The sequence below is a fragment of the Centroberyx gerrardi genome, chromosome 10 (assembly GCF_048128805.1).
Source record: "Centroberyx gerrardi isolate f3 chromosome 10, fCenGer3.hap1.cur.20231027, whole genome shotgun sequence".
Taxonomy (NCBI): Eukaryota; Metazoa; Chordata; class Actinopteri; order Beryciformes; family Berycidae; genus Centroberyx; species Centroberyx gerrardi.
The window spans coordinates 8902765-8909908 of record NC_136006.1 but is presented as its reverse complement, the minus strand read 5'-3'; positions in this window follow the sequence as shown (position 1 = coordinate 8909908).

Genomic DNA, 7144 nt, shown 5'->3' with positions numbered 1-7144 from the left:
CCTAAGTTCCTAGCTTGTTTGTGGGCAAAAATAGGAGCATTCTTAAAAACATGACCTATATGGGGATCACTAGATAGGATGCCAGTGCTTCTTAACACACTTTTTAATTTCATGAGAAACGGGGGAAAAGGTGATAGCACACAATATTGAAGTCCCCTGAGGGAAAGGGTTTATGAGTTAAAAGGTTCTTTCTGTCAATATTTCTTACTCTCTGCAGACAATCATCTAGGACTCTGTTGTCATAACCCTTAGACCTAAACTGTGTACATAACTCAGCAGCTTGTTCCTCAAAAGCGTTCTCAGTACTACAAATTCTCTTAATTCTCAACAACTGACTATAGGGCAAACCCTTTTTAAGACCAGGGGGGTGATAGCTAGCATAATCCAAAAAACTGTTGCCATCAGTTTTCTTTTTATATACCTTGGTCTTCAACTGAACAGTTGAAGACAAGTACATCTAGAAAAGCTAATGAAAATTTTATAGAAGGCATTCTGGAGTTAATATACATTCTGAACTCCTCCAGTTGATACGTTGGTACGTTGATTTCTCTTTGACAGTGACTTTTTGATCATGTATTTTTCATATTGATTGAATAATTAATTGAACTGTATGCATATATGTATTTATGTGTCACTTCCGCTTTGAGCAACACAACGCTGATGATGGCTTATTGCTGAAACACGTCCGTCGTTTGTGCTCTATAGCTGCCCATTTAATTAAAAGACAAAAGGACATTATGAGTGCTGGCTTTTCTTTCTTCATTTATTAATCTTTGGCCGTGCACCCAAGGAGGATTTTTTGATCGAGTTGTGCTCGCACTTGGTGGAGTTTGGACATTGGTTATGAAGGAGACCCAGGGTGTGTTTGGATAGTCTGTTATTATATAACAAGTATACACTGTAAACGTACATCGTGTTTAATATACTGATGCGGTTTAATTCTAGACTGCTAAATAGAACTTTGTCTCTTCTTTCACCCTTCACCACTCTCATGGAGGTCAATGACATGTTACAAGGAAATTTACAGTTATAGGATGTTTCAGTGCAGCTGAGGAAAGGAAGTTCAGATTTTTGGTCACAGCCAGAAATATGAAAAAAAAATTCAAGTCACACAATCCTCTCATCTTTTTGTTTCTTGCTTTACTAATTTTACCAAGAGAGGAGTGTGCGACTTGAATTTTTTTCATTTTTGAGTTTTGACAAAAGCTGTTCTTCCTATTGAAGTTCACAGCCAGAAATAGAAAACAGTAGCAGAAGAGGCAGCTGAGAGACGCCCTGTATGTCACAGATATAAATATGTTGTGTTGTTAGTGTAAACTGCGTTGGAAGTGGAGTCTATTCTACACGTTATCCCTATCTGAATACCCTGCAGCTTACTAAGGAGTGAACCACACAGCAGCATTGCATTAACAAGAGGACATGGGGGGAATATGATCTCACCACTGAGTGCTTTATTACATTTCCTGTGGATGATTGTTGATGTGAAATGTATCAATATCAACTGTACTTCTACTGTGCGCTCCGTTGTTTTAATATAGGAAATGTATTGTTTTTGTTTCCTTCATTCTCATCAGTGTTTTCCCCTTTTAGACAGTTCCTCCATCAGTTTAGATGTGTTGTCTGGAGTATCTCTAATTCTGTAAACATGACATGGATAAAATGTATTTTCTGTCATATCTATCCATATATATATGGCTGGCTAGGTGACATGGACATAAACAACACTCCCAAGGTAAATGGCGGACTTGAAAGTATATCACTATTTATACCCCATGCAACTATGTGCTGAGATTACACTGTATTTTAGAACAAATTTGATTTTAGCAGTCTATGAAACTCATTGCACCAGGGAACCCATTTGGAGAAGCCTTTTTGATCAAACTCCCTCTCTAAACATTACTTATCAATAGCTGCATCATTTATGAGGCAACCAGAGACAGCGATGCTGAAACAAACGGCAATAAAAAGAGTTGTAATATTTTGTGTTTTTGATATACGTACATGCGTGCAATACAGTTTCAAAGTGCTGCTGTTATAAATCTTTGGTAAATTACTTTCTTATCAGAGCATGAAAGCGCTGTGCTCCTGCCCAGATCTTAAGTCTAAAAAAAGTAAACACATTTTGTTCAATTTTTGGTTGGCTTATGTCTATTCTACCAGCCACTTTGGCAGATAACCTGGCATATTTTTATTTGACTGGTAGAACAGTTTAAAGGTAAAAAGTAATTTGTGAATTCTGCCAGCTGCTGTGGCCAAATGGATGAAAAGGATATTTTTTCAGACTGAAGAGGAATTCAGAATTACAATGATCCACTATAGATTGAGATGTACCACTACCAAATAATCCATAAATCAGTTTTCAGCATTATCATTACACTTACGAATGCTTGGCTATCCAGTGGGAGTGTCCCTGTTTTGACCTGTATTTATCCAGAGAAAGTTCTACTTTTTCAGCAACACCCTGCTTCACATTCATACGGTCTGACTTCAACACATTTCTGATTTCAGATGTAGCCTCTCAAAGTCTGTATATCATATTCACTGAGCAACACTCGTACTGCCAAATACACAGTTCCAAGCACTTTCAGTCTTCCACCGAGCGGCTAAACGACTCGATGGCATGACCACTACGTACTGTAAACAATAAGCTGCCATAAACACTTGAGAACGCAGTCTGAGTATTTGTCTTGGCGTCACAGATAAGCTCTCATGGTTTATGACTACAATTTGCTCTTTAAACAAGCACTGGCCAGGAGTCATTTGTAATTCCTTTTGTTTGCCCTTCATGCAACTGAACTTTTAACCCTCAGTCTGTGTAAACGCTTAAAGAGGATGTATAACTGCCTGCACATCCGTGTGTCTTGTTTGAGGCAACACACATTTGCGTTACTGTTCAACACAATATATTAATAACAATATACGTTGCGTCAGTATGTGCCACTAACGTTTTGAAAAGTAACACAAATGTACTGTATGTCTCGAACACACCTGTTCAAGTCTAACATAAAAATCTAGTCAAAGACAAAAAAGTTCTCAAGTTGCATATTCAAAGGCACGATATCAAATACTTCATTCATGATAGAAGGCATAAATCTCAGATTTATTGGCATCGTTTTTGTCAATCAGTTTTTACATATATGTACAGTTTGCAAGTGAAATGATTATTATACTATAGGATTATGCGACTTAAAATGGTCACTCATTTTATATTATTTTACAATGATATATTAGCTGGGGGGATGTGTCATCTTATGGAGCTGCTTCCTGGAAGCTAATTTACCTCAATCTACCCCTTTGGCAGCAGAAAAAACATGGAAATGGTGCAGGTGGATTCTGTCGCAGCTGTTCACCTGGCTCCTTTGACACGGTGTGTCTCACTCCATCAACCAGTCAGCGTCACAATTTTTACTGCTTGAACTTGCTCACTGACTGCTTTTTTTTCTGTGGGCCACTTTGACGGTCAGACAACCATCGTTAAACGCTGACATAAGAAATAAATACAGCCTCTGTTGTTGAAGCCAATTATCAGTACTATCGAGTTCTTGCAGCCATTCTCCTATGGCCTGTTCCTACCACATCAGTGACAATAATGTAACACTAGCATCATGTCTATACCTGTTTTTTACAGTCTGATCTGTACTCATCTTCACCTGTCAGAAATAATATATCTACGGCTCAGTTTCTGCTAAGACAGTGGCACAGCAGTGAATTATGGGCTACTAGGCTACTACCTGATTTTAAACCCTTAAGTTAACTGAGACAATGAAACGTAAAACTTCAAACAGGATCAGTTACATATAATACATTTTTGAAAACTGCAATGAAACTGAGGTAATTTGTACTTTTCCCAGCATTAGATTTGCAGTGGGGGGGAAGAAAGGCCTAGTTGTTAGAGCGGTCTAACCAGAGGGGAACAGGTTCGATTCCCAGAGTGGCCACACCTGTCAAAGTATCCTTGAGCAAGACACTTAAACCTTACCCAGGGGCACCGCAACCTGGCTGACCCTGCACCTCAACAAGAGGGCGAAAAGAGATTTTTCCCCCTTGGGCAATGAATAAAGCATATCAAAAGTAGTGTGTGTTGGGTCTGGCCTCTACCGCAGCATCCCCCTTCTCTGTCCAAACACTCGCTTTCTGCCCCCTGTTGTAAAATAATTTAAAATGGGTGACCAATCCCTTGAAGTTGAGAATCACAGTTCCCAAAAGGAAGCATTAGCAGCCTTTCAGTCAGTATCTGTGCTAAGTGCATTGATTGGAAGACACAGATGTTTGAATGAAAACATAGGCATTTACACAGGATCAAAAAAATCGGATTTTTGAGTCTTCGTGGAACAGATATAGCCCCTTTTATAGCTGTATAATTAGATAAATCAGATTCACTGTGATTGCTACTTGTTTAGACAACCACAAAAAGATCTGATCTGTGCCAGAGTTCAAAAACGGATCTCTTGTGCCTGTGTAAATGCAAACACAGATGATACCGTAATTTATATAATACCATTTTTTGTTCTGCTTTTCCCAGTGTTGACATCACATTGGAAATCCAACTTCATCATTCTGCACAGTATCCAAAAAGCAGAGTTCCTGACATTAGCATCAAGCCAGCATCTTTGATAGCCTAGAAAAGCGATTGCTGTCACCCGGGTTGGAGTCAATTCAGTTTCAATTAAGTCAAAATGTAAAATGAAACAGACTAACCCTCCAGTATTTGAATAGTGAAGAAAATCTGCTTCCTTTTATTGAAGATTTTAAAATGAATTGACCCAAACCCTGGCTGTCACATTCTTTTAGTGACAGTTTACACAGCATACAGTATCGGTGCGGCGGTTCTCTCTTGTGCATAGTGAAACCACCCTTTTGGTTTCAAAACCTCAAGCTTCACAGAAAACTATTTTCAGAGAGACTGTGGCATTAGCTGGTCATTATTATTTTATCTGAAGCAAAACAAATGGCACCCAATTAAAAATTAGGAATGTGGCATGGGGGAGAATTGTGTCATCCCTAATCTTTTCATTGCGTTTACACCATGTTTGGGAAGGCCAAGAGATTAATCTCTCCACAGATTAGTGCAAGTTACGTTTTATGTGTTGATTTTAAATGGAATCGGCCGGGGAGTAGTGTTTTATAGCACACCGTCATATCACTCGCTCACAACAGCCCTTTTATCAGTCACCACCCAGCTCACCTAAGCAATACAGTTTGTAAACTGAGGCTTTGAAATGCCACTACAACAATCTTAAGGTAATATTTTAAATGATGCTGCTCTTTACTAGTGGTGGGCAGATTTCTGTCAAAGGCCAAGCCCTGGGGAGAAGGCAAGTGGTGAGAATACCCTGCCATTGTTTTTTATGGCTTATCAGCTTGTGTGGTGAATTATTTTGATTGATACTGGTGCCCACAATTATTGTTTATCTATACAATAATGTAATTACTACAACAATGTTGAAAGCATGTATTTTCAGAGCTGAGCCATTGTAAAGGGTTGGGTGGCAGTTTTCCTTCACAGGTGAAGAGATTAAAGTGTGCCTCATCAATGCACTTGGGATTAGCTAGCAATAGAGTTTAGCTAGCAATATGACTTGCAATTATGTGCAAATCCCAATGACATCAGTTTCAGTACCAGCGCACACATTTGACTTGATTTAACTTTTGAGGCCCTGGCCTGTAGCCATACTCTCCTTCTGTCTGGTAAACAAAAAGCAGACCCTTCCCCTGGATCATGAATCATATAAAACAATTAACAGAAGCCCCCTAAAATTTCTTGTGCTTATAGTAACATTCATTAAGGACTTTGGCGGTTGTGACACCCTATTCCAAATATATCAACTCTCCCTCACTGGTGTGTTTATCTGGCCCTCTGTTACGAAACAGCACCACACTATTTTAAGGAGCCATATGCACTGGATTAAAATGTCATGGCCTTTGAGAGTTGCATATTTGTGCTGTTGTCCTCTATTGGGCAGATGGCAGTATTTCTTGGTTAGGCATTATACAATGACACAACATTGAAAAAAAAAACTAGGCCTACAACATCTTGGCCAGAATCAAAAGGGGTTTTCTAGGCCTACAACATTTTGGCCAGAATCAAAAGGGTTTTTTTGAAAGTCCAGCTCTGTTGAGGAGCCAAATCCTGTCAGAAAAGTATGTCAATCCTCTCTCATGCCCTGGTTTCTTTGTGGCTGAAAGACCAGCAGGCCTGGATGATCTGGGTCCTATTGTCATATTGTACGCAGAAGATCCCAGAACTTTGTTGGCCATGGCGATATGGTATATACACCATTTCTGGAGCATCACTTAGTCAACGTGACCTACTTTGAGGTCCTTGTCTGCTGGATGGATGGCTGTGGTCGAGGCTGCCTAATGGGTGTGCTGGGCAGAGCTGAAAGAGGTGCTGCTCATTGTGGCTGCACCACAGGATCTCCAGGGAGGCCATTAGACAAGACCTTCTGCCCGAGGAACCTTTTGTCGAGGAAGGTGGGCCGGGCAGCCGGGTGTGTTTCTGACCTGGTGACACCAGCAAAAGTTTTCAAGTGAGAGCCCTCGCCAAATGAAGGGGCCTATTAATAACTTCCTTGGTAAGAGGGGAGAAATTTGGCCCCAGGACAGCATCAATGGACAGGATAGACTTTCACTGGTGGGGAAGAACATAACGATCCATAGCAGTATTTGCTAGAATTTTCTGCTTTGCATTCAGTTCTGCCACGGAGAGATAACATCCAGTGGGATCAGGGACAGATACGGTCCAAGAAAGATAATATCCAACTGGAAACATCTGCTTCAGCAATGCTCAAGCTTTGAAACAGAAATCGTAGGAACATGGCCAGGATCATAGTGCTTGGGTCCTTCAGGTCACTGGCTTTTGAGACGGGGCTTTTAGACTCACTCCAGCTATAATCCAATCCAAATGTAGAGCACAACTGAGTAATGGCAACGGACAATTAACTTCCAATTCTCGGCAGGCAGATGCTTGGCTGTGTTGGCGGTGGAGGGTTTCATCCTGAACCAAGGAAATGTATTGAGGAGAGACATCATTTGATCACACGTAGACCTGGAACCTCCAGTAAACGAAAAACAGACCCTTAATACAACCTTCGTCCAGGTTGAGGGAGAGAGAGGGCAGACCCCCAGCGCACCTTCCCCCGTC